The sequence below is a fragment of the Pipistrellus kuhlii genome, unplaced genomic scaffold, assembly GCF_014108245.1.
Source record: "Pipistrellus kuhlii isolate mPipKuh1 unplaced genomic scaffold, mPipKuh1.p scaffold_m20_p_11, whole genome shotgun sequence".
NCBI classification, from domain to species: domain Eukaryota; kingdom Metazoa; phylum Chordata; class Mammalia; order Chiroptera; family Vespertilionidae; genus Pipistrellus; species Pipistrellus kuhlii.
The window spans coordinates 41081579-41109155 of record NW_023425416.1 but is presented as its reverse complement, the minus strand read 5'-3'; the positions used below and the strand labels follow the sequence as shown (position 1 = coordinate 41109155).

Here is a 27577-nt window from a genome sequence, read left to right as displayed (position 1 = left end):
CATCATCATGGCAATAGCTGATTAATACTGAGAGAAATTAGGTAAGCATTGAAAGGTCGTTGGAAGTCTCTCTGCTTTTCAATCTGGACATAGGACCGGTTCTAGAATAGAAGTAGCCTCAAACTAGCAGGTAAAAGCAGGCGAGCCACACTGAGTTGCTAAGATGTAAACTAGCCCTTGATGGAGATGGGAAGAGTAAAGAAGAGAATGAATTATGACAGTTTCACACTCAGAACTTGTTTTCAGTGCACATAAATCTGGGTAAGCAACCCGGCAGCTCCTTTTCATGAGTATCTTGTCCCAAACGATAGGGAGCAGCCAAGCTAGACCAGAAATCAATCAAAAGCAGTCACTTCTCAGATATATTCCCCCGTGAGCAGTCCTCAGTATTTCTGTTGTTGTTTTGGAGTGTCAGAGAATGACCTCCAGTGCGCCTGTGCTTTTTATGGTTGTCTTTATAGAAAAGCAAATCTGACCTTGGCCTCTGGCACGAGTACAATAAATAAAAAAAAGATTTACATCAAACAGAACCTCATAAGCACTTCAATCTAGTTTTTTTTTTTTTTTTTCCCCTTAAAGGAACTTGTCTTAGTCTAGACTATTGAAAAGGAAGTTCACTATGGTTTCATTCAATACTAAAGTACTGAATAAGCAAATACAGTTTTTCCTAATTAAATTTTACTGTAGTATACAGTGTGATGAAAGCTAACTGGGAGGACACAAGATGTAAGTATTAAGAATCAAAGGGTCATGATAAAAGAAGTCAGGGAAATGTTGGGTTAAGCAACATTTAACAGCTTTCTTTACTGTGTGACTTTTCAGAGCCTTTGCTAAGCCAGTGGACATTTGAGTCTCTAAGATGAAAAGATTTTTCAAATTAAGTTGAACCTAAAGCCCCTCCCCTAAATGTCTCTTAGGAGTAGCGTGGAAAAATGCTTCAGGAGATGCTGTATTAGATAAATGCCAGGGCTTGTTATAACCTTTTTTGTGTTTTTCTTTTTTAAATATATTTTATTGATTTTTTACAGAGAGGAAGAGTGAGTGACAGAGAGCTAGAAACATCAATGAGAGAGAAACATTGACCAGCTGCCTCCTGCACACCCCCCATTGGAGATGCGCCTGCAACCAAGGTACATGCCCTTGACAGTAATCAAATCTAGGACCCTTCAGTCCGCTGGTCGACACTCTATCCACTGAGCCAAACCGGTCTCGGCACCTTTTCTGTGTTTTTCGAAGATTATCCCTGGGTGGGTGGAAGCCTCTAAAACATAGATCCTGGTCAGCCTCTGCCTGGTGTCCTACACCCATGGTCATCCCTTGCTCAAGGGCCATGTCTTTCCTGGGACCATTCTTTAGAATGTATGGAACAAATCTGGCAACCTTGTTAATGTCTAGATAGGTATAAATATGTAAATATGTCACAACTGCTGCTTTCCTCTGTACAATGCAGGCTTCCTTGTGAAGGTATTTGCACTGACAGACCTCAAATCCGCTGGCACCCCCACATCTGTCACTGTCTTGCTCCTGGAATTTAATTGGCAAGAGAGACTCATGGGACCTAATTTGTTAGCATTCTAGGAGGGACTCTTTCTTCAAGGGCTCGTTTTCCCCAGGTCTGATTTTGCCCTGTGATTGACAGGAGGGGCTTTTCATCTGCAGCCCCTCACACAGGGCTTGCCAGGCCTCCACATCTCATCCCAGTGGTGTGTAAGGATTCTGGTTGGTTCTTGATACACTGCGTGAGAGGCTGGCTGCTTTCAATCCAGGTCCCTCACACCAATGTTTTCTTTCATCACCAAGTCTTTCTTCTGCTCTAAAGAGGGGAAGGCTGGCTGGGGCTGAGACAGAGGGCTTATTGGTGGGGAAGATAAAGAGAAAAATTGCAAAAAAGGAATCCATTTCCTCCCAAATTGGGTATTTCTCAAGGTAAAAGAAACACCTTTTTTTTTTTTTTTTTTTTTTTTGTTTCCACATCTTTTATCCATAGTCATGTGGCGTTATGCTTGATCATTCCAGTTACTTAGCACTTTTTAGTACATGCCAGGGCCAAGGAGTTCAGACATGAGAATTCCAAGTAGCTTTGTGATAGAATAATTAAAAGAGAGCACTAGCTTGAAAATGAGAACACTCTGAAGAGTATGATGATCTTTTACTAAGGGGTAGAGTTTTCCATGATTTGGGGCCATAATATCAGAAGTAGATTTGTGTTGATGCAAATTAACCTTTAGACTGCATTTTGCATTTAGTGTTCTGTGTTTTAAAATTTCAGGTAGCCCTGGCTAGTGTGGCTCAGTTGGTTGGATTGTCGTTTTGTACACCAAAAGGCGGCAGGTTCAATTCCTGGTGAGGGCACTTACCCAGATTGTTGGTTTGATCTTTGGTTGGGGCACAAACAGGAGGCAACTGATTGATGTGATGTTTCTCTCTCTCTCTCTCTCTCTCTCTCACACACACACACACACACACACACTTCCTCTCTCTAAAAAGCAATATAATTTTTTAAATTGCAGATAATTGTGTGGAATTGGGCATTTTGTGCTTTGGCTTTATTAAGAACTCCCTGGAAGAGTGCATTATTACAAAGAAATTTACATTGGAATTATAGGAAACTACCATGCATGCCCACACACAACTTCCTTTCCTCTGATAATATTTCTTTATATAAATGGGTTTCCTCACAGAAGCTTTGGCTCTTTTAATCTCTGCAAGGGAGCCATTCTCTACTTGTCATTGTGTTTAATTGTAGCAGGTAGCTTCCCTACCACAATTCTGAATGGCCATTGAACTTAACTTTGATTTGCATTGTCCTCATTTTCCATTTATTAGCAGGCATATTGGCTCTGCCAGAGTCATGTAATTATCTTTGTGTCTGCCAGATTTGGGCATATGGTGTATTATTTTGGGAAGGTAGATAATGCTCCCATTTGGAGTGGTATCCGGGCAGTCTGAACCGCCTTAGAAAAGGTTTCTGTATAAATTAATTTCCCCTCTCAGCTGTGCAATGACAGTATATTAATTTTTTTTGCTCTTGGAGGCATGCTGACTTAACTTGGAAAGGATTTTATAATGGCCTTCCACGATACCATTGGTGTGGTAATTTGAATATCTTAGCCTAAAGATTGTATTTTTAAGAAAGTAAGCTGATAGTCTGGTGTGCCTCTCAGATAAAAGTCACTGAATCAACAGTGTTGGGCCTAAAGAAAAATAAGAGAATTGTTGGCACTCTCCACCCCTTCAGAACATCAGATTCTGGGTCTGAGAAGGGGAGGCCTTCCACCAGAGGTAAAGAGTCAGCCCAATGGTTAGCGACTCCTGCTGGTTCTCACCTGTGGAGTCTAATTGGTGTCCTGCTGCTAAATCCCTGGCTAGCACATTGGAAACTCAGAGACCTTATTTAGCCTGGAAAAAAAAAGTCATAGACAATATTTTTAAGTAAAATAATGGATTTTTTTTCTTATTCTTTGTTCATTGAAGTGCATGTGAAAAGAAGGTAATATCTTTAAAGGTAGCTGAGCAGCTAAAATGCATGACTGATGCCAGAATGCTCTTCTCTTCATTCCTAATTTTATGATTTCCCCCAAAACATTATGTAGGTTACTCTGTTTTTAGAGATTTATTCACAAATCATCATTCAGTGTATATTAAGGATGTTTTGACCTGGTTCAGCTAATTTTAATACCAGGTAGACCTGTAGTATTTGGGAACAATGTCATAGTAATCTAAATACCTGACCAGCAGTCCTCAAAACAAAGAATGTCTGATGTTGGAGAACAGGAGGGGACTTAAGAAACATAACTAAGTGTAGTGTGATATCTTAGATGGAATGCTTCTCAGTCTGGGTTTGACTGGTGTTTTTCTCAGGTTGGACTGTGGTTATATGATTTGGGGGGAAGGAAGACCACAGAAATAAACTGCCCTTCTTATAATATTATTTAAAGGGTACATATTGTCAAGATGACTTATCATTGATGATGTGAACTTTGACCACCTGGCCAAGGCAGTGCTTACCAAGTTTCTCCTTTATGAAGTAACTTTTTTCTCCTTTTACATGTTCTACTCATGTGCAGCAACCCACTAAATGCAGCCCACATTCAGCGAGTGGTGAATTAAGTTCTACTTTTTAATTTTATTTTTTAAAAATATATTTTATTGATTTTATACAGAGAGGAAGAGAGAGGGATAGAGAGTTAGAAATGTTGATGAGAGAGAATCATCAATCAGCTGCCTCTTGCACACCCCCTACTGGGGCTGTGCCCGCAACCAGGGTACATGCCCTTGACCGGAATTGAACCCGGGACCCTTCAGTCCGCAGGCTGACGCTCTATCCACTGAGCCAAACTGGTTTTGGCTAAGTTCTACTTTTTAAAAAAGAAATCCTCACCTGAGGATATTTTTCCATTGATTTTTAGGGAGAGTGGGAGACAGAGGGAAAAAAGAGAGAAATATTGATGTGAGAGAAACACATGGATTGGTTGTCTCCTGCATGAGCCTTGATCAGGGCCTATGCTGGGGAGGAGCCTGCAATCGAGGTACATGCCCTTGGCTGGAATTGAACCCAGGACCCTTTAGCCCGCAGGCTGATGGTCTATCCATGGAGCCAAACTGGCTAGGGCTAGTTCTACTTTCTGAAGAGAAGAGTATATACACAAAATAGTTGGAATTCTTCTGTATGGAAGATTGCCTTTTATCCTTTATTTGTGTTTTGATTCAATAACTTCTATAAGTATGGATTTTTTTTAAATTTTGATTTTTAATTCAATGCTGTATTATTTTGTTTCTTAAATTCTTTCAGCTTTGGCCATTGGCAGCTCTTGTGTCCCTTGGCTGTGCCCTATTTATTATTATTTTTTGGAGCACTTTCTTACTTTCTGATACTACGAGATACTTCAGGATCTTCTTGTATATTTCTTGCCCCAGTCTTAAAATAAACTATATCTCCAAGAATCGCTGGTTTCTTTTATTGGAAAGTGGTCTTAGAAACAAGATCTTCGCACTGGGTGACTTGATGGTGCTTTTAATAGAACCTCAGTTAGGGAATGAGCTGATCATCTGTGAAATTAATGAATAGTATCATGCGGCTGTTCCAAGATTTGACAAAATAAAAACAACAACAACTTTAGAACACACAAGGCAGGGTTCCCCTTTAAAAGTAAGCTTTTGGGAGATTAGGGTGGAGAGCAGCCATTTGTTCTGTGTAATAGGAAGAGTCCTTTATTAAAGCAATATGTACTTTTTAAAGAGTGATTTCACTATATTTTTAATGTTCTAGTTCTCAAAATCTTGATTGCAATTGCCATGATGGCGCCTCTCATTCTGCTCTCTTTATACCAGTGGGCATTGCTCTCTTGGGACTGAAGGAATTACAGAGGGATTCGTTTGGGACTGACTAAAGGCTGACGTGATTACAGACTTACCTGGCCTCTCCTGCAGGTGTTTTCCCTACAACGAACTCCCATCATTCAAAGTTGTACTTCTCATACAGATGGAGTCTAAGGTGAGCTGGAGCAATGATTTAATTTTTAAAAATTTAGAGAAGACATATATCATTTAAAACATTTCTCTGGTAAGGCCAATACAGGCGTGTGCAAGACTTGAATGAATTTTAAAGATAAATATTGAAGCTTCAGATATCCCCCCCCCCAAAAAAAAATTACCAAACAATTAAAAATGGCTATGGCTCCATATAATGGACAATTCAGCAGTAAAAAGAATTAAAGACTGCTATAGGCTACAGTATGTATAAACCTTAAAAAGATTACACTCAGTGGAAAATGTCAGATGAAAAGGACCACATATTGTATCATTTCATTTATACAAAATGTCCAGAGAAGGCAATGTCCATGGAGAGAGGGCTGGTGGAGGGCATGGGGATTAGCTGTGAAAAAGCAAGAGAAATCCTATTGTGGTGATGGAAATGTTCTAAATCTGGATTATGGTGATAGTTGTAGAAATCAGTGAATTTCTTAAATATTATTGAATTGTAAGTTTAACATTTGAATCTTCTGGTATAAAAAGTACACCTCAGCAATGTTGTTTACAAAAAAGAAATAAATAAAAAAAGTAGGTAAGGAAGAGAGATAAAAGGTGATGGCTCACAGGACTTCCGGATATGTGTGCTCAGCTGTTGGTGTGCTCAGTGGAAAAGTTTTAAGAGCGTAGCTGTGAACTAACTTGGGGGTGTCTAGTCCTGCAACATGAAAGAACCTAACTAAGCAATATGTGTTTTGCTTACTGTAAAAGAAGAGCATATTTTATTTAGAATAATTCTGAGTTCTACACAATAGATTCTGATATCTATTTCCAGAGCATTCTCATGAAGACACCAGTGATAAATAAATTAGATAAGATGAAGAGCCGAAACCAGTTTGGCTCAGTGGATAGAGCGTTGACATGCGGACTGAAGGGTCCCAGGTTCGATTCCGGTCAAGGGCACGTACCTTGGTTGCGGGCACATCCCCAATGGGGGTGTGTGCAGGAGGCAGCTGGTTGATGACTCTCTCTCATCGACATTTCTAACTCTCTATCTCTCTTAATTCCTCTTTATGTAAAAATCAATAAAATATATTTAAAAAAAAAGACTAAGAGAATTATCTGTCTTCTGAAAGGGGCTAGAGCAGTGCTTTTGAAACTTTAATATGCACAGAATCACTTGGTGATCTTGTTAAAATGCAGATTCTGATTAAGGAGGTCTGGGGGAGGAGGGTGCTACCTGAGGTTCTGCATTTTAACAGGCCCCAGAGTGATCCTCATGCTGTTGTTCTTGGTCCATGAAACACACTTTGAATAGCAAGGGACTAGAACATAGTGGTTAAGGGTTAAGAATTTGCAAACAGATGGTGATGGATTCCAATCTGGACTCTGTTACTCACCTGCAGTGTGATTTGTGCAAATTGAGGTTGCAATGCCTCAGTTTCATCATATGCAAAGTGGGACTAATAATGGTACTGCTTGAGGGTCCAATACATATACATCCCTTAGGAATAGTCCTGGCACACCGTGAGTGCTCAGGACAGTTGTCAACATTACTCAGTATTCTGAGGCTGATTACAATCCTCCTCTCTTTGTTCCTTTTGATACTCTGCTTGCTGGGGACCCCTGGCTCTGTCTTCGTTCAGCATTAGGTTATTTTTATTTCTTCTTTCTCTTTTCTCTTATGATCAAGGCATTTATTCATTAAAGTTCATAGAAAGTTGTTGAGTCTGTTTACATGCTTTCCACAGGTTTCCTCTAAGTCCCCACTCTTTGCTTAAGAGGTTTGCTTTCCTTGCACATTGTTTGCAAAATGCCTGGTTCTAAGTCGTTCCTTCCCCAGAAATGGCTTTTCTCTGGGTGGAGCTCGGGCTTCCAGCCTCCTGGCCTTGTTTGTGTTTTCTGGGCTTTGGTGTAGTGAGGAGTTTTTCAGCTGTCCCTCTTTTTTTTTTTTTTTTTTTTTTTTTTTTAAAGAATGATTTCCTGATCAGGATTGTAGCTGAAAATGGAATTTTCCCTTTGTTGAGTAGCAAAATCCTGGAAGTCAAGACGATTCCTGTAAAACAACATTAAACATCTCCCAGCTCCGCCCTGCTACCCCACCTGTAGGAGAGTTCAAAGGATAATCCTGTTTAATAATTCCATTTTTAATATTACCTCGCAGGGAAATGCATTCGAATAGTGAGGCTAATGCTTTTGTCTTGATTGAATTGTTCTACCAAGATGTCTCTAGTTTCACATAAAGAGTTGATTTTGCCCTAGAGCATCAGCCCTTGGACTAAAGGGTCCTGGGTTTGATTCTGGTCAAGGGCATGTGTCTCTTACATCGATGTTTCTCTCTCTCACTCTGTCTCTCCTCCTCCCTTCCATTCTCTCTAAAAATCAATGGAAAAATATCCTCAGGTGAGGATTAACAACAATAAGAACAAGTGAAGAGTTGATTATTAAATACTTTTGCTTTCTATAATATATTTAGGTGGACTGTATTGTACTAACTCTATGAGTGCGTTTTATTAAAAAATACCCACGAGAAGCTAGACCACCCCAAGAAACAAAAGCCAGCTTACGTACTCTGCTCCACACTGGTGGCCAGAACGTGAGGAAATCCAACTCAGAAAGCCAAATCCTGGGCTGTGCGACGGAAATCCCTGCAGTGTTATTTTAAATTCCAGAATGATTAACCTGTGGTTTAGTAAAAGTACTGCTAGGGGATATTTTTCAAAAATCCATTTCATAGAGCTATTATTAATATATCATTAAATGCACGCATTCTGTGTGTACAATTCATGAATCTTGACAAATGTGTGCACTCATGTAATCCCCACCATAGTTGAGTCATAAAGCATTTTTTTCACTGCTGGGGATCCTTAACCCTGATAAATCTCTCTGGTGGGGGAAGGCTGAGCCCCACCCCTGTGGGTAGGAATTGGACTGTTCTCAAAGGGGTGAGGGCAGCTATTCTGAAGGATTAATGGAGATGGTTTCATCACTCGAAAGAGGAGAGGATGGTAGTGGACCACAGGAGAAGGGAATGAGCTGGGAAGTAAAGATTTCCATGAGAAGGTTCCAAGTGAAGGCTTTCCTTCTTTCTTCTTCTTCTTCTTCTTCTTTTTTTTTTTTTTCTGTTTTACTTTAAGTCATATTTAGTATTTGGTGTTACAGGTTGCCAACTCTTTTATTAAGTCATATATATATAGACTCTATATTGATGGCGTTGACAGGGGTCTAGAGGCAGGCAGCAAAGGGAAATGTCACTAACTGTGTATCACCTCTTGGCTGAGGCCAGCAAGGCAGAGCTACTCAGGACTAACAAGAGCCTTGGAGGCCCTGGAATGACCAAGTACAAACAATGATGGCTCAGGATGGAACTGAGGATGGTGGAGAAGGGAGGGTGTGATGAAGAATAGCAGCTGCATTTTAGACTGACGCAGAAGCAGATTTGAGGTGAGTTCGACAGAGGTGACCCTTGAAAGGATGTTGTTAGATTAAGCAAATAAAAACACAGGATGTCCAGCTGAATTTGAATTTCAGATAAACAATGAATCATTTTTAATAAGTATGTCCCATGCAATATTTGGAAAATGCATATTCTGAAAAACGTTGTTGCTTATCTAAAATTCAAATTTAACTGAGGATCTGTATTTTACCCAACAGTTCTACCTTAAAAGAAAGATATATATATATCTATAGACTTGAACATAAAATGAACTTGATATTTATTTGATTTGAATCTGTTTTCTAGGAAACTATGTTTTTGCTTTTTAGTTTCAAACTGGTTTAATCTTTAAAAGTCAGTTTGAGTGGGATATGGTTTCCTTGGATACTCTCTTGAACTGGACACCATCTCAACAAGATTGATTTTGTACCTGTGAGCATTTGTTGATAGAGAGTGGACCACAGACGACAGAGATCTTTCTTATTCCCTCCTCATAGATAAAAGAACATTCTCTGAAAGTTTTAAAGGTATAAAAAAATTCAAGTCATGCTAAAACACTTATTACAAAAAAAAATTGGCTCTTTTATAAAACCCTTTATTTTCTACCGCTAATCCCTAGAATTGACCAATTTCAATCATTTGTATAAATTATTTCTAATACACACTTCAACCTGTCAAATGACATTCTTATGTTGTTATCTGTTAACATTATTTTTGATTTCTTGCTAGTTTGTTGAGAATTTCACTGTCGTATAAGCTTCTCCACAATTCTCTTTCCACTTCTCTCTGCCATCTACCCAATTTATTGCAGATTTTGGTTCAAACAAGAGTTGGTGTTTACATCATTTCAATTTAAAAAAATGTAATTCACTGTTCAAAATGTAGTACACTGGTTGCATTTTTATACACTTTTTGTTTTTCTTGGAGATAAGAGTTGCCTCTGTTTTTTGAATTAAATTTTTTATTGAGGTATACTTGACATGTGACATATTAGTTTAAAGTGTACAACATAACTTGAAACTAATTTGCAAAATTCTCAGAATTCTCATAACTAGAATAAGTCTAGTTAACATCTGTCACTATACATAGCCATACATTTTATTCTTCTTGTGATGAGAACTTTTAACATTTACTCCCTTAGCTACTTTCAAATATGCATTACCTTATTATTGGCTATGGTCACAATGCTGCATATTTTACACCCATGACTTATTCATTTTACAACTCGAAGTTTATACCTTTTGACCCCCGTCTCCCATTTAACCCTACTCTCTACCTCCAGGAGTGCAGTGCCTCTGTTTATACTTTTGATTAGCTTTCTATGCACTTCTCTCTATTTTTTTTTTTCCAAATGGCCAAACACACCAAATAATCTATCTGTTCCATTTTCTTTCCCCTTTTCACTCTAGAGATCTCTCTACAATCTTCTGTCTTCCTATTCCCTCTGAAATGGTTGGCCTCTAGACCTTCAACTGCTATCATTGTGAATCTTCCTGTCACCATCTGCTTGTGAAATTCCTTTACCTTTTTCTTCTGTTGAACTTTCTAGAGTTCACAGCCTCCTCTTTCTTTTATTGAAGCATATAATTTTGTAGCCTCCCATCAAAAAGATGCATGTGGAGGGTTGTTTATTTCAACATTTTCATGTTTGCAAATGTCTACTTCCTCCTTGTGCTTCATTAACTTAGCATAGAATTTTAGATTAAGAATAATGACTCTTGGAATTTGACGGTATCTACTGTTGCCATTCTTTTCCCCGATATTTCTATGTGACATTATTTTCTCTTTCTGAGAAAATTAGAGTTTTCATTTATTCCAGATGTTCTGCCTTTTCATGATGACATGAATGTGGGGAGAGTCTCGTTATTATCCATTGTATTTGTCTCTTGAAGAACTAGAGACTCAGGTCTTCAGTTATGGGCTACCTTCCTGTACTGTGATAATTTTATCTGTTCCTTTCCTCTGTTATTTCTTTCTGGAATTCATGTTTTTATATATTAGGCTTCTTGGAATGATTATCTAATTTTGTTTTTTTATCTTTCCCATTCATTATGTCTGAAAAATTGTTCTACTTTCTGGGTAAGTTCTATTATTCTACTTTCTAGGTAAGTTCCTTAAATTTATCATCTAGCTTTTTCCATCAAATTTTAAATTTCAGTTAAATTTAAAAATGATAGCTCTTTATTGTGCTATGATTGATACTTTTTGCTAGCATCTTATTGTGATCTCACAAATGAAAATATCTTCTCAGCTTTTTAAGATATATGCTATAGATATTTCAAACCTTTCTTCTCTATTTGTTGTCTCTATTTCCTTTAGATTCTTCTTTCTTTCTTTCTTTCTTTCTTTCTTTCTTTCTTTCTTTCTTTCTTTCTTTCTTTCATGCTGTGATCTTTGGCTTTCCATATATAATTGAGAGTAAAGCATTAGAAAGGAGACTGGAAGCTGTGCTTTTTTTGGGGAAGAGGCTTTCCCACTGGTAGTAATGAGGTAATGAGGTATTTTTATTGGGGAACTTCATATGTCTCAAAACATTTTTATCTCTATATAGTTCAGCTTTCATTCCAAAAGTGGAATGAAAGAATAATAAGTTACCTGACTATTGTCATTTTTGGGACTGATAGAGGAACGAGGAACTTCTTACAGTTCATCATGTGGTTTATAATTGCTCAGTTTTTAGTCCCATCCATAGTTCCATTCCTTTGCCTTCCCTTCTTCCACTCTATTTGTCCTTTTGGGTTAACACAACCTTTTATTTCTTTACTGGAATTTCAGCAGGGTGAAGCCAGGAAGGGGAGAAGAACTTGGAGGATAATCCATCTTTATTTGAAGTTTGAGACAACTACTTTTCACAAACTATCTATCAGGCAAGACCCCTAATTTCCATTTAAATAGATTGTGTTGATTTTAAGGAGTGGAATATATTACTCTCCTTTTCAAACAGACTCTGAGCTCTTGCTCTCTCTATATTATTGAGTTTGACTAATAATTCTCATATTTCAGGTCATCCTTTGCTTGTTGTAAGCTCATTGTAATGGATAGAAAGAAATAGGCCAACTTAGAAATGGCTCAAAATATAGGTGCTGGGAAGTGGGATGATAAAAGACATGTGAGCATGATTAAATGTTCAAAGTCCAATTGAGTGCTAAATAGAGATTCTTTGACATTGGGTACTGTAATCAAGTTCAAATAAAACTCTGCTGAAGTGAACCTATGCCTTCATTATTAGGAAGTAGGATAGCATTTGAAGTACAATTGTCAAGCAGTGAAATAAATCCAAGAATCCATGAAGCTGCCACAAGTCTATTATCACCCATAATGGACCTGAATATAAAAAGTTGATTGAAGTCTTTTGGACATCTGTGATTGCTAAATCTATTTATGATAGCTAATGACATTCCTTGGTTGTTATTAAGAAATTTCCCAGTCCTCCCCAGAGGGAAGAGAGATTCTTAAGAATGCCTTGATGTGTAATTAGGTGGGAATGCAGTTATATTTCTCTTTAAAAGTTCTGAGGATAATCCTCTAGCTTGCCAACTGACCTTATTATAAAGCTATTATACTTATGGAAATTGGTGAAGCTTTCATGATCTCATAAGAGTATGGAGAAAGCAGTAAGTGGGAAGATATTCTGTTAGATTGGTGCAACAATTTTTGAATGCCTGATTAGGTGAAAAAATTTTATTGAGATCCTTTTATATGCTAGGCATTATGTTAGAATTATAAGTGCATTATCATGATTTAAATCTTTGGAATAACTTCACAAGGTAGGTACTTTGATTGTTTACATTCTATAGTTGAGAAGACAGAGATCATATAGGGAATATTTGGTAGAACTTTATTTTGAAATTAGGTATTTAAGTTAGGTTGTGTAGTGGATAATATAGGTATTCTGTCCAGTCCTCTAAGGACTGATTTTCTTGGTGTGTGTGTGTGTGTGTGTGTGTGTGTGTGTGTGTGTGTGTTTGTGTGCATGCGTGCGCACGCGTGCACTTCAGTGTGCTTTTGCTTCCAGTAGTTACCAACTGCAGCTTTTTCCAGAGGACTGTACTCAGGATAATGGAACCCACTTTTCCTGGCTGTCTCTCTTTAATCTGACTTGGGACAACCACACTATACATATATTCGGAAATTCAAACTTTTAACCTTGGTCCATATAATTTTAGGGTCCATATAATTTAGAATCAACTTACTTTTCCAACTTCATCTGCTGTCATAACCTCTTCCCTTTTCCATGCACGTGGCCTTCTTTCTGTTCCTTGAATGCCCTAAGGTTTTTATGGCCCAAGGATATCTTATACTTATTACTTCCTTTCTCATTATTTAGGTCTCACCTGAAATGACACTACCCTAGAAAAATCTCACCTGATCACTCTATCTAAAGTAACCTTCAACTCTCATTTAATTAAAAACAATTACCTTATCCTGTCTTATTTTCTTTTTTAGCATTTATTACCACATGACATTGCCTCATTCATCTGTTCATTTCCCTGCTCATTGCCTCTATTTCTCCATTAGAATGTTACCTCCATGAGAAGAGGGATCATGACTGTGTTGTCCACAGACACAATCCTAGTGTCATGGTTAGTTCGTGTATCTCATCGTGCTCAACCAATAGGTGTAGAGCAGTGGATATGCTGCCTCCATTGAAAAGGCAAAGGAAACTATTTTTCCTTCTATGTCTTTTGCACTTTCTCCTCTCCATTATGTTGTTTGTTAAGAATATCAGTTTAGCCCGGCCCATGTGGCTAAGTGGTTGAGCATCGACCTATAAACCAGGAGATCATGGTTCGATTCCCGGTCAGGCCATGTGCTGGGATTGCAGGCTCCATAGGCAGTGGCATGATTCTCTCTCATCATTGATGTTTCTACCTACCTTCCTCTCTGAAATAAATAAAAATGTTTTAAAAAAATAGAATATCAGTGTAGTAGAGGTGGGAATAGAAATCTATGATCTATCTCTCTATCTGAAGCACATTACAAGGAATAACATGGTCCAGGATATAGACAACCCAGATGAACATTGGGAGCATTCGTGATATTTGATTTGTGTCCAAAGCAAGTCCATGTTACCCTTTCTGAAGCTTGGTTCTAGAATTTCTGACTAAAACTTTCCTGGGAATAAAGGGAACATCTTTCTCTCATTCCCCCAAAAGTACTTTTCATTCACTCCATCCCTTTGTAGAAGTAGCTCCCATTCCTACATCCTCACCTTAGCCCTCGATCCTGTCCCTAGAGGGATTCAGTAACATTTTCTTATTTTCAGGTAGATATTTTGGTTAGAAAGTGACAAGTTTCTACTTGGACACTTGAACTGCCCACATATGGACCACTGGTTGGTTGATTTTTCTGGGTCATAAGTTTATAGTTTTCAAGAGCATTTGTGAGACTTGCATCAGGAGTGCCCCATCACGATACTCTATGTGGGAAGATGAACAGTACCAACCACCAAACACCTGATCCTTTAGTGGATTTTCAAATGAGAAACCAGTAAACCCATACCAATTTCTGGATAAATCTGTACAATTCTGTGTGCACATGTTTCTGGCATGTTATTACCATAACCAGGTACTTTCTGTTTATCAAGGTCTTTGTTTCACAGTCACTGTGTTTATGTCACAAGGTCTTCTTTCATAAGAAAAATTGGGGAGGGTTAGCATGAAACCTATGTAGTTACAGGTCAAACAGGGTACAGGACAGTCCAGAGAAGGGGCCAAGTGACAAGGCATTGCCTGCAATTAGAGAGGAAGGAAAGAGGAAGTGGAGTAATAAACACAGGTACTCCAAACCCAGTTGTCACGCCAACGATGGGACCACAAGGAAACAGAGCTTGTTGTTAAGCTAAGACTGGAACATGATATAAGAGGAAGGCAAGCACCACTGGTTCTCATCCAGATTAGGAAAACAACAATAAAGGTGAAAACAGGTTATTGAGGACTTTGGAAAATGGGTTACAATGCTTCTTTTTATTTATTCATTTATCCAACTATGCATTTACTTATCAGTAAGGTATTTATTGAGCACTTACTTTGTTTCATCTAGATGAAGACTCTGGTTTATGTGTTTATATTTGTAACTATTTCACCTGTGTTCCCCAAAGGTACTGGCAGTTAAACTATTTTTCAATCTAAAAAGTTTCTCTAGGAGACAGCATCTTAGCCTTCTGACTTCCTTTTGCTTGTTTTTGATCTCCAGTTGGGGAGCTGAAGTGGTAGTTAGAGAAGAGGGGATGTGGTGTTTGTGGCGACAGTCTAGTGGGGTATGAATGGACTGGACATTGGACAGGGTGGTAGGAAAGGGGAAATGTCTCTGTTGTTTAATTCTGGCAAGAACTCAGATAAGTTTGTGGCATTGAAATTTCATGGGGGAGTAAGAACAAAATATCTAAAAAGACTTCTTGAGGAGGTGATCATGAAAAATAGGTTGAGAAAGCTGATCTAGCTTATCTCAAATGATACAGTTATGAAGCATAAAATGTCCGTTTTTGTGCTTTTCTGTCCCTTTGTCTTTTTTCCCCTTTCTGTGTGGCCTCTAGAACACTTTTGCTACCAGAACCAAGATGAATATATGCTCGAGACGTTTTAGGATAAACCTATTCTTAAATTTTCCGTTCCTTTGTCCCCATAAGTGTTTTAAAATTTCCTTTTAAAAAAATCCTCACTAGAAGAAGATATGTTTTTACTGATTTTTTTAGATAGAGATACCAGCGGAGAGAGTCAGAGAGACAGAGACACAGAGAGAGATGTGAGAGAGAAACATTCATCAATTATCTTCCATATGTGCTCCCATGAGGGCTCTAACCTGCAACTTGGGTATGTTCCCTGATGTGAATGGAATCCATAACCTTTTTGGTGTACTCCAACTTAGTCACGAGGCTGGGGCTCCAGGCATATCCTTGATTTGTGACTTGGAAAATTATGTTCAATTTACTCAGGGCCTTGATAGTTTCTTGACTTCTCTTGAAATATTAGAAGTGTTCCTAATATTTTCTTGATGTTCTTTTGTGGAGGTTGTAGAAAGAAGAATCAGGGTTAGCTTATGGATGTGGAATTTCCAAAAGTTTATTTTGCCTTGAGGTATAATAAAGGAAGATGCACATTTAATCTTTCACTTACAAAACTGAGAATGTTTGGGCTTAGAGGGTACAGTAACTGAAAGATAGTTTTCCTGTCACTGACGCCTGGTTAATAGAGTGATTTTGAGTTGAGAGAGGAAATGCTGAACACTGACTCTGTAAGTAAATAGAGGAGGCAGATGTCTGTGATGCACCCCTGGACAAGACATCTCCCCAGCTAGAGAACATTGTCTGTCTCCTGTGAGATAAAGCATGTGAGGCTAATATAAATGAGCCTCTGTATATCAAAACTACTAAACAAACCAATGAGAAGTAAGATTCTACCTCCAGGGTAATGTCTTGGAGATGAGCCAGAGCTCTGATGGACAGAAGGGATGGAAGGGAGCACTATAAGACACTAACACCTAGCCAAAGTGTGGGACCATGACGGCGACCTTCTGCTTGTTCAGATGATGCTTTGAGACTTGAGTTGACCGCCTTGGCATATAATCATTGCTCAGTAAATATTTATTAAATGAATGCACACACGAGGAAATTCCTGTCACCAACCATAAAGATTCTCAGGGAGAATCTAGATTGTGATGATGTCCTGCCCTGGACATAAAGGGGAAAGAGGTTAAGGTTAGGGTTTTCTCTGAAATCAATAAAAATATATATAAGAAAAGAAATGCAGAATCTCACCCATTAAATCAGTACCTGTATTTTATCAAGATTCCCAGGTGTGATTCATGCAAATGAAAAAATTAAGAGAAACTGCTGTAAATGATTATAATGACAATGACCTCTGATAAGTAGTAAGACTGTAAGAGAAAGGAAAAAAAAATGGTATAAATAATTGTTCACATCTATGAGCCAGAAAAGGAAATTTTGTGTAGAAAGATGCCCCAGAGACATCCTACCTCCCCATCTAGTGAACCAGTTATTGGCACCTCTTCCCTTGGATGTGATGTTCATAATTCTGACTGCATCAGAAAGAGAGCTGACCACGTCTTTCTGATAATGATATAGTAAGTGAAGGAGTTAATCTTCTTTCGATTTCAAATTTATGGCTTTTGAAAAGGTTAAAGACAAATCTAATAGGATCTTTTAAAGGAATAATTAAAGACTCCTTGATATTAAGAAATATATTTTACTTGGAAGCCGTTTTATGATCAGAACATTTCCTTAACTGAAGAGTTTATTGCTCACACGAGCACAAGAACTATTCATGTACCATGTCCTATGGTAGGAATTGTATAAATGCTCACTGTGGATCCATGAAATGCTATGTTTTACAGTGTGGTGCTTCTCGTACTTAAATATGCATCCTATCAACTCTGCCTTGGTGCTCGTCACCTCTTTTGGCTACTAAGGGTCCAGGCATCACCATCACATTCAAAGGTAGAAGCAATGTTCTAACCAGTGCTAAGAGAGCTCATTTTATGTTGATCTTGCTTTTTCTTTTAAGACTGGAGAGAAATATCTCCCCACATTCTTTCCTCTTTGTAAATGTCACTTTGTGGCTCACTAGCCACTACTAGCCACGAGGGAAGCTGACAAATTGGGTTTCTGGTTTTTCATAGCTGCTATAAAGAGAGAGCAAGGAATAAGCAAGTTGGGAGAAATGGCTATTGGGTAAGTTGACCAGTTGTGCCTGTCGCACTGAGAAAGAGGGTTTTGTGGTATGAACATGAGGAGATCATTTATCAACAATTTGAAAAAAGACATTCATGTCATGACTATAGTATTTTTAAGTGACACCTGATGAGGACAGTTAATATCTTGGATGACAGAATTTAGTTTCAAAAATTAAAATTTTTTCCCCTCAAAGGTAATATCTTTACATATAGATGAGACACAAATTCCCTGAGCAGAGGCCTATCTGGCTTGGCATCAGTCATATTTGAAAAAGCCATTGAGATTTAAATAAATCACTAATGCCAATATGAGTAACTGAGAGTATCTGACTGAATTCACAGAAATAGAAATACACAAATTGTGAGTAACTTAGCTATCGATAGCCTTAATCTTTTTTTTTTTCTCATCCTATTATTCACTCATTCACCCATTCATATATCTTCATCGAGTATATCCTATGTGCAGGCACAGGCATTGGAGAAACACCAATGCAAAAGTTAGAAAACAACTAAGTAGTAGAATAATCAGAAAGCATGATAAATCCTACAAAAATAAAAAGTTATGAGAACTGTGAAACTGGTCAAGGGGAGGTTGGACTTGGCGTTGGGGATTGCAGAAGATGTCTCTGAGGAAGTGCTGATTCTGCTGAGACTGCAAGGATGAAAAGAAACTGGGTAGGCAGGTTCGTGGGGGAAGCAGGTATAGGTAGAGAAAACCCACGCTTTTGAAGGTGCTGATATGGAGAAGAGCAGCGTGAGCTTGAGGAAATGAAAGCCCAGTGTGGTTTGCAGAGAGGAACTGGGAGGGGGTGTGGGAGTGGGAAGGTAAGTAGAGGTGAGACTAGAATTGTGCAAAGACACAACTTCCCAGCAATATGGGTATGATAATGTTGTCGATCTTTACTGTAAAAGCATGAGACTGTATTGCTTTTCCCCATAGTAAGATCCCCCTGTTGTGTACAGAATGAACTGGAGGGGGCAGAACGGATGCAGAGAAGCAGGTCCATAAGACATAGGGATGCTGGCAGCTCAGACGGTGGAAGGAAAGAGAAGGAGAGATATTAGAATTTGGAGATGGAATAGCTGTGGGATGAGGCAGAGGGGAGGTTTCAAGATTCATTCCCAGTGTTCTCTCTCTTGAAATTGAGCAGATGGATCTACATTTGCTAGGAAAGGACATTGGAGGAAGGGATGGAGGTCAGTGAGGGACACACTGAGTTGGAGGTGCCTGTGAGACATCCGAGGGGCTCTGTCCACCAGCAGCTGGCCTGATGGGCCGAGGGCTTTAAGAAAGGTCTGGATGGAGATCAGATGTGTGGCCATCTGAGAAGAGGTGATAAGGAACGAGGGCGTGGGTGAGGTTGTTGAGGTAGGAAGCACATCAGAGAGAAAAAATGCTGGCCTGGGACCAACCCTTTGGAGCCAACCTTTGAATTTGAGTTGAAGAGGAAGATCTGGCTAATAACCCTGAGGAGTGGGATGTTGGGAGGGAGGAGGAAACCAGGAGAGTTTGGTATCGCAGAGGCCAGAAGAAAGGTATGGAATAGGAATGGGCAGACTGTAGAATGCAGGTTTCACATGCATGAAGTCTGGTGGACCAAAAGGCCTCTTTACGTGCCCCTCATCTGAAATCGAAGTACATTCTCCCAAATCGACTCTACCTAATGAATAATGTTTAAAATTCCCTATTCTGAATGTTTAAATTGTGTGAGTTTAACATCTGATAGATCTCGAACTGAATTACTTTTGATGATCATTCCCCGCCCCCCCCTACTCCAACCTGCTTTTGTGAGCCACTGGCTCTGAATAGAACATCAGTTTCCGAACCCTCAGCTCTGGAAGTTTGCATTTCAAAACATCCTTCAGGGGCTGCAGCAGGCCTTCCATGGGTGAGCAGTGAGCAGTCAGTCTTGGGTTTTCGCTTCCTTTATGGGAAGAGCTCACTAAATGAGGACAGGGTGTTGACCTGGAGTTGACCCCCGTCCACTGTGCATTTCAAAGCAGATTAGGAGACACTTTGAACAAGCCCTTGCCGCACGCAGGTGTCCTTCCCAATGCCTGAGGTGGAACCAGAAATGAGTTCCATGAATTGTTAATGCTGATCCGAAACAGGGCTTTCAATAATTCCTGCCCTCCTCTCTTCTCTGGCTGTGGCTCACGTTCCAGAGGAGGGCACGAGGCAGTCCTCACAGAGGCGCCCCAGAAGTGATCACCGACAAATTAGAGAGATCAGAAATGCAGGGGCAAAATACAAGTTCGTCTGGTTCTTTTTTAGGTCCCTAACTTTCCATTCTGAGTGGCTGTATATACATCTCCCCCACCATGCTTTCCTGACACTCCCCCCTCCTTTCTGGCAGCTGGGGGTGCTTTCTCTTGAAGCATTTTGGGGGCTAGGGGCATCATTAACATTTTTAGTTGCTGTGCTCAAACAATAACTGGTTCAGAGCATTTTTGTGTATCATAAAGCAATTTAAACACATGCACACACAACTACAGATTACTAGACTTTTTTTTTTTTTCTTAAAGAGAGTAGAAATGGGGGGGGGGGGGTGGGCGGAGAGGGAAATATTGATGTGACAGAGACGTATCGATTGGTTGCCTCTGGCAAAGTAAGTGTGTCGGGGCTGAGGATTGAACCTGTAACCCAGGTATGTGCTCCCAACTGGGAATCTAACCTGTGGCCCTTTGTTCTATGGGCCAATGCTCTAACCACTGCACACACCAACCAGAGCTAGTTTTTTTTAAAATTTTTAATTCAAAAATGCTTTTTATCTGCTGACTTTTCATAAATTCTGTCACCACCCTCCACCCCCCCACCCCCCTCCCAGCGCCCCTGGCATGTTGTTTCTGCCCTCAGCAGCCTGTAAACCCTTCCCAGCTAAGTGAATTCTCCAGGCACAGTGACATCTGGCAGTATAAGAAAAAATAATCAACTGCCACTAAGAAATATTCTCCAGTGATACTTGCAATACTGAATTTCAGCCTTGTGTCAGGGGGAGAAGCGAAGGACTGCTTGCAGGAAGTTTCCCTTTCCAATCTGGGGGGAAAAAAAAAATTAAGCAGAAAGTACACAGTCAAGGATTAGAAAGAAGCTGGATAATGAGGCTTCCTCAGTATTATCAGCACAGGAATCCAAAGTCATAGAGTTTAGAAGGACCTTCATGGGTCTTTTAGTTCAATCCCCTGCCTCTAGGCAGGATGGAACCAGAATTATTTTAGACAGGTGGTTGTCTACATCTGATTTCAAATGGCCTCTGGGGAAAAAATTTCACAGCTTTTCTCAGTAACGAATTCCGGTCTATAATAATAGTGATGGCAACGAGGATGGTTTACTCTGAGATGTCGGGCCACATCACTGTCAATTAAGGAAGAAGCTATAGGTAGGACTGGACTGCGCCACATGCGAACTTCTCTAAGTTTAGTCCTGTTTCTAGCTCTCTCGTTTTAGTCTTCATTTTACAACCTTGACAGTCCAAAGGCTCTTTCTTCCTTGCTCCTCACCAGTCCTCTTGCTGTATTTTAAACAAGTTTCTTTTTGTTTGGGCCTTAGGGGAGAAGAGGCTGCTGGCCTGCCCCTTTCCGCTCTGGGCTATTTTTCGTAGACTAAGAAATTGTTATTTCACATCTGTCCAAATGTTACTCTTTGCTGCATAGTCAGTCTGATTGGCATTATTAATGAGAAGCACAACAAAAATGAAGACGAAGCTGCTCACAATCTTGCCATATCCATGGCTCACACATTTCATTTTTAGGGCCTTCTTTCTAGTACTTGTCCATAAGTAAAGTTAATTTTTTTTCCATAATTTGTATTAGATATACCTTAAGGTTCTGTGTTTTTAAAAAAATTAATATTATATGTTAAGCATTCACCTCTTCCTCAGAATGATTTTATAAATCAGTGCATACAAGTACAGCATTGGTTTTCCCGTAACTTACATTGCCATTCTTCTTGGTGGGCATTTAAATAATTTCCGGTTTTAAAAAACAACATGAAAAATCACTGTCAGAGCAAATAGAACTCTTCAGTAACCCCCCACATTGGCAGCACAGAGAGGTCTCTGGAGTCTACCTGATGTTCACATTCCAAGACACACTGAAGGCAAAAAGCCCTGATCCTTCCCTCAAAGCATTTGAGTAGAATCTGACTAAATGAGCTGCCAGTAAGGCTCCAACTCAGCTCAAGCATAAATTACATTGACTCACTCCCATGTCCCTCTCCCACCACCATGCACTAGCAGCCTGATGGAGGACTGGGAATGCTCTTTTCAAGGGTAAGTATGATTGACTTCAGCCTCTACTGTTCCTTTGCATACAGTAATAAAAATAAACCAAGAGACAAAGTAGGAAAATATGACCTGTAAGCTGGAGGAAAAACAATCCAAGGAATTGACCCACCTATGACACAGAGGTTGGAATTGGCAGTCAGGAACTTATAAATAGCTATTATAAATCTGGTAGAGAATCTAGTGGAAAAGTGTAAACAAGTGAAGAATCTTAGCCAAAAAAATAAAAGGAAAATGTTAAAAGAATCAAATAGAAATGCTAGAACTGAGAATATCTATCAAAATTGATTTTAATAGTTGAGTAGATAGACTGAAAGGCAGGAAAGGATCAGTGAACATGGTGACAGGTTAATAGAGATTATGCAAGTTGAAAACAAAGGGAAAATATGAATAGGAAACCAATAATAACATCTGAGACCTTCGGGAGAATATTAAGTGATCTACTATAACTATTGTAGAAATCTTAGAAAGAGAGTGATAATGGAGTGAAAGAAATATTTGAAGAGATAATGACCTTGAATTTCCCCAAAATGATAAAATATAACAGCCCATAGCTCCAAGAATTTCAATGAACCTCAAGCTGGATAAATTCAAAGTAAATCATAGGCAAACATGGTCAACTTCTGAAGAGCTGCAATAAAGGGATTTTGTAAAATTAGCCTGAAGAAAAAGATACATTACTTACAGAATAATGGAGTTTGTCCCCAGAAATAACGTATATAATACACATATCTACACACACACACCTACACCTACACACACACACACACACACACACACACACACACGTGTTCTTGAAAAGATTATTTGCTATTTAAAATAGCAATAAAATGTATTGTGGGGTAACATGTACTAGTAGAAGTAACTTACATGATAGCGAGCACAACGATTAGGAGAAGGCTAAATGCAATTAGACTGCAAGTTTTCTAAATTACTAATAAAGTAGCTAAACATCTTTCACTGTTGATAGCTAAAGAAAATTCTTTTAAAAATATTTTATTGATTTTTTTTTTTTACAGAGATGAAGGGAGAGAGAGGGATAGAGAGTTAGAAACATCGATGAGAGAGAAGCATCGATCAGCTGCCTCCTGCACACCCCCTACTGGGGATGTGCCCACAACCAAGGTACATGCTCTTGACTGGAATCGAACTTGGGACCTCTCAGTCCACAGGCAGATGCTCTATCCACTGAGCCAAACCGGTTTTGGTAGCTAAAGAAAATTATTGTAAGGCCATTTTTATTTCCAACGCACACATACACATATGGACATTCTCATACTGACCAAAATCTCTGGCACTTTTGCAGGCAGGATCATGCCTCCAGGACCATGAGAAAGGTGTAGGAATGTTGGTTCATGACATGAGCCCTTTACAGCAGAGCTTCCTGTTGCTCAGCAATCCCAGGAGGGGTAACGTGTGGGAAGAGGTGGACCCTCAGCCCTCCCATCTTCCAGGAGGAGTGAGTCCCCTCAGCCATGAAAAGGTTACCATTTCCCCCAGTGACAAGGACTTATCTGTGTGCCATGATGTAGAAAATGTGGGAAAACTCTCTTCTGTCATTTTCTGCCCTTCCCTCCCTCCTTCCCACTGCTGGTCTGTTCTTGTTGCCAGGCACTGGCTTATCTTTTTTTTTTTTATTCTTAGTGCAAATTGTTTATCGTAAGATAATTTATAAATACCTCGCTGTCTTCAGTAATTTAAACAATGGGCCAATAATTTCTTCTGACCAGCACAGCAGCAAGGTAAAAACAAAACCAGCTGGCTGAGTTTTCCTCTTTTACCTCTTGTCTGAGGATGAGACTTGATTTTCATTAATCCAGAGCTGCAGCACTGGAGATGATTTCAATCAACTCCTTTGTGCTGGCAGCTTGGCCTATGCGGTTGAAGGTCAAAGTCAATTTGTCGATCACCTCAGAAGCATTCTTGCTCGCATTGTCCATGGCCATCATCCTGGCATTTTGCTCAGTAGGGGTGTATTCCTTCAGAGAATAGTAGATGATATTGGCCAGATGTATTCCTGGTAATTCTCCAGCATGTCAGCATCAATGTTGTCATAGGTACTCATGCACTCAGCACTTGCAATGGTATTAAGAGAAAAGATGGGCTTTTCTCTGGTGTAGGAGATGACAGACCCGAATTGATTAAAGACAATAGGACCTTCATCAAGATCATATTTCATAATTCCAGGGCAATGACTGACACATTTCCAAAAGTAGGGTTTTTTCCCCCCCACTTCTTTGAAGTTTACCAGAAACTGGTCAGAATGAGTCTTATGAAATATACCTCTAATTTTATCACTGATTCCAACCATCTTAACTTTCCCAGCTGCTGTGAGCATAGCCACCTCACCTTTATTTTCTTATTTTATTTTATTGATTTTGTTTTTTAAGAGAGAGGAAGGGAGATAGAAACATCAATGAAAGAAACATCTATTGGTTGCCTCCCACATGTCCCTACTGGGGATAGAGCCCTCAACCAGGGCAAGTGCCCTGACTAGGAACTGAACCAGTGACCTCTTGGTTCATGGATTGATGCTCAATCACTGAGCCATACCTCTGGGCTCACTTTTTATCTGTTTAGCAACCAAGAAATGGATAGCACTGGAAAGTGCTCTATCTGAGGACACACCAATAAGGTGGTGTTTCTTCTTGTTTGCAGGCACATTATCCTAAGCCTGTTCATACAAAGCCAAAGATCCTGTTCCATACACTTGAGCTGGTTGCAGCTCCCTTTCAGCTCAGGCATATTTTGTTGCTGCTGCTGCCATTTCCATAAACTTGCTAATTTTCAGGATGGTTTTGATTGACCTCAGTCACCTGGGAATACCTTTCAGAGTTGCCATATTTCAAATTTAGATCTAGTTGCACGGCCCAGGCCAAGACCCTCAACAATGCCTACCTGAGAAAACTTGGTGGTCCTGGCCCTGCTGAAGGTCAGTCAGACAGGCCTCACTGCGCATGTTTGCTTACATTCTGAGTGGAGCATTCTGTAGCCCTCCTGTAGTCTCTTGGGGCCAGTAGGGCCCTGACAAGTTGAGGTTGTTCTGGTAACCACTGGTGCCACAGAGGGCCTGGTGATAGCTCCTGGAGATGCTGTGTGGGCTGAGGGCCCCGCTTGGAGGTGTGAGTCCTGGTCCAGCTCTTGGTGATGCACCTGCTACCTGGGAGATGGTGACAAAGGCTTTCTTGTAGGTAAAGTCAACTTTTAAATGTTGGGAGAAAGAGCTTGGCATAACTTACTCTGCCTTAGATTTTTAAAAAGTAAAATTTTTAAGTTCGGGTATATTAAGAAAGATTATGAAGCAATGGAGCCCTTTTTGAAGGAGGTCAGTCTTGAGACCAAAGTATCAGAAATGCTGGGCCTGGGGACAAATAATAAGAAAGCTTTAAAGGTTCATTCTTGAGGTTAAGATAGACTCGTCAGTAAAAAATGTAGGAAAGAGAAATTTAAATGTCCAGGATGAGCATTACAAGGATGCTTAGTGACTAACAGATGATCAGAAGCCATTCAATCTCAAATTGTACCAGAAGAATGAGAAACAACTAATGACAACATCAAAGAAAGGTATGGATGAACATGCCCATCTTCAGGAAAGCACAAAATGACTTTCATAAGACAATGAAGGATAGAGTGATAATTACAATTAAAATTTTAAAAAATGGCTGAAAATTCTAAAGCAACAGTTCTCAGTTTTGGTGTCAGGGCCCTTTTATAGTCTTAAAAATAATTGAGGACCCCCAATGGCTATTGTTTATATAAGTTATATCTATTGATATTTGCTGTATCAGAAATTAAAATGGAGAAATTTTAAGAATAATATTTATTCATTATTGTATTTGTTATAATAATACAATTATTTACTTATTATAAACTTCTATCCTTAAAATAAGTAATAAATATTAATGAAAATTGCCAAATTTCTCCAACTCCCCTCTACAAATTAGTGAGAAGACTAACATTATTTTATAGATTGGTAAATTTTTATAAGATCTAACTTAATAGAAGATAGCTGGATTCTTACATCTATTGCATTCAATATGTTGCAGTATAATGCTATAATTCAGATATATGAAGAAAATTCTGTTTTATACAAATGTGTATTAGAAAAGGGAGAAATATGTTAATAGCCTTTTGAGATACTTGTGGGCATTCTTTGTTACTATACTAAAACTTGACAATTGTTTATTAAAGGATAGTTGCAATGTAGAACCTGACATCATATCAATGAAATTGTCACACTCTGTTACATTAAAATTCATTGGTCTATCTTGCACTTTATTTAGATCTTTTACCTATGCATGACTTTGTAATATCATATTAGGTCACTTGAAAATTTTTGGTTTGCTGAGTTATTCATGCCTTCCAAATGTTGACATATTTCATTATTAAATGTAAAAATATCATGTCTATTAATAAGATCATTGATTTAATCAGAAAAGGTTTTAAGTATTGGGAAGCTGTCAAGCTCATGGTGATAGATACAATTTTTCCCAAATTCCAATATTCACTTGACACCCTGAATTGGAAAAATATATGCTGTCAGTTTTTTTCCCCCTTGAAATGACAGGCTTGCCTTTTTATTTCCAAAAAATTGTCAACTAAATACCTAAGTCTGTACAGTTTATTAATTTTTATTTCAAGTGAATATAGCATTCAATGGAAAAAGTGGCTAGTTCTGCTTGTAACTTAACAAATTGTACACAAGCTTTAATTTTAGATAATCATCATACCTCAGAATGAAGCAGAAGTGTTGTATGTGTACTTTCCATTTTGTAGTTCAAGAATGATATAGATTGAAGGTCAACTTTTAATAAAATTGTATACCTCCTCAATGACTAGTCAGTATGAGCTTTGAGGAAACTGATTGATGCCATCAAACTAAATATTTTTCCTTATAAACCCTTTAAGAAGAAAGTAACCAAATATGTAAGTAGCTGGAGAAGAGAAAAAACAATTACTAACAGGTTAGACAGCACAATTATCCAAATAAACAAACAAACAAACAAACAAAAATGCATTGTTGGAATCAGAAAATGCAAAGATTAAGTGAGGTTCCAAACTTTAGCATATACTTAAAGATTGAGCTGTGTCAAGACAAGAATAAGAAATCTCCCAGGAAATTTCCCTGCAGAGGAAGAAGAATACTTTGAGACTAATTTCAAAGCAGATAAAAACAGGAGCCAGGCCATGAAGAGCTGGTTACCAAAACAAAACACACATACAAAACCAAACAAACCAAAAATCAAGCCAAAGTTCTAGGAGAACTAATGGAAGAACTTGTCCTCTGAGAAGCCAGCTTATTGCTCTTGATTATAGTAAATTCATGTGGAAGGCCAAAATTAACCACAGATGATATAAACTTTGATATTTTAGAAGAGGATCCTCAAGGCTTCAATGATCTAAGTGCAGCATGTGGCCAAAGCCCATGAGAACCAAGGAATATTCTGGATCAGTGTATCATCAAGGCAGGAAGTATGTCCAGCTAGAATGGTTCAGAGATTCAGGATTCAGTGTTTTCCTGCTTCACCAGATGTCATCTCCCTGAGACCTAGTGCCAGGATGACATAGTGTCCGCCAGGCCATCTACATCCTGGCCCAGCTCTTCCTTAACATGCACGAGATACAGTTTTCATTTCTGCTTTAGACACTGGCTATCTTTCTAACACTTACATAAGTTTTAATGGGTTTTCTTTAGAAA

General features: G+C 39.0%; 1 pseudogene; it reads right to left on the bottom strand.

The window, feature by feature from the left end:
- Positions 1–23566: 23566 nt before the first annotated feature.
- LOC118715757 lies at positions 23567–24749 on the bottom strand (annotated as a pseudogene).
- Positions 24750–27577: the final 2828 nt, after the last annotated feature.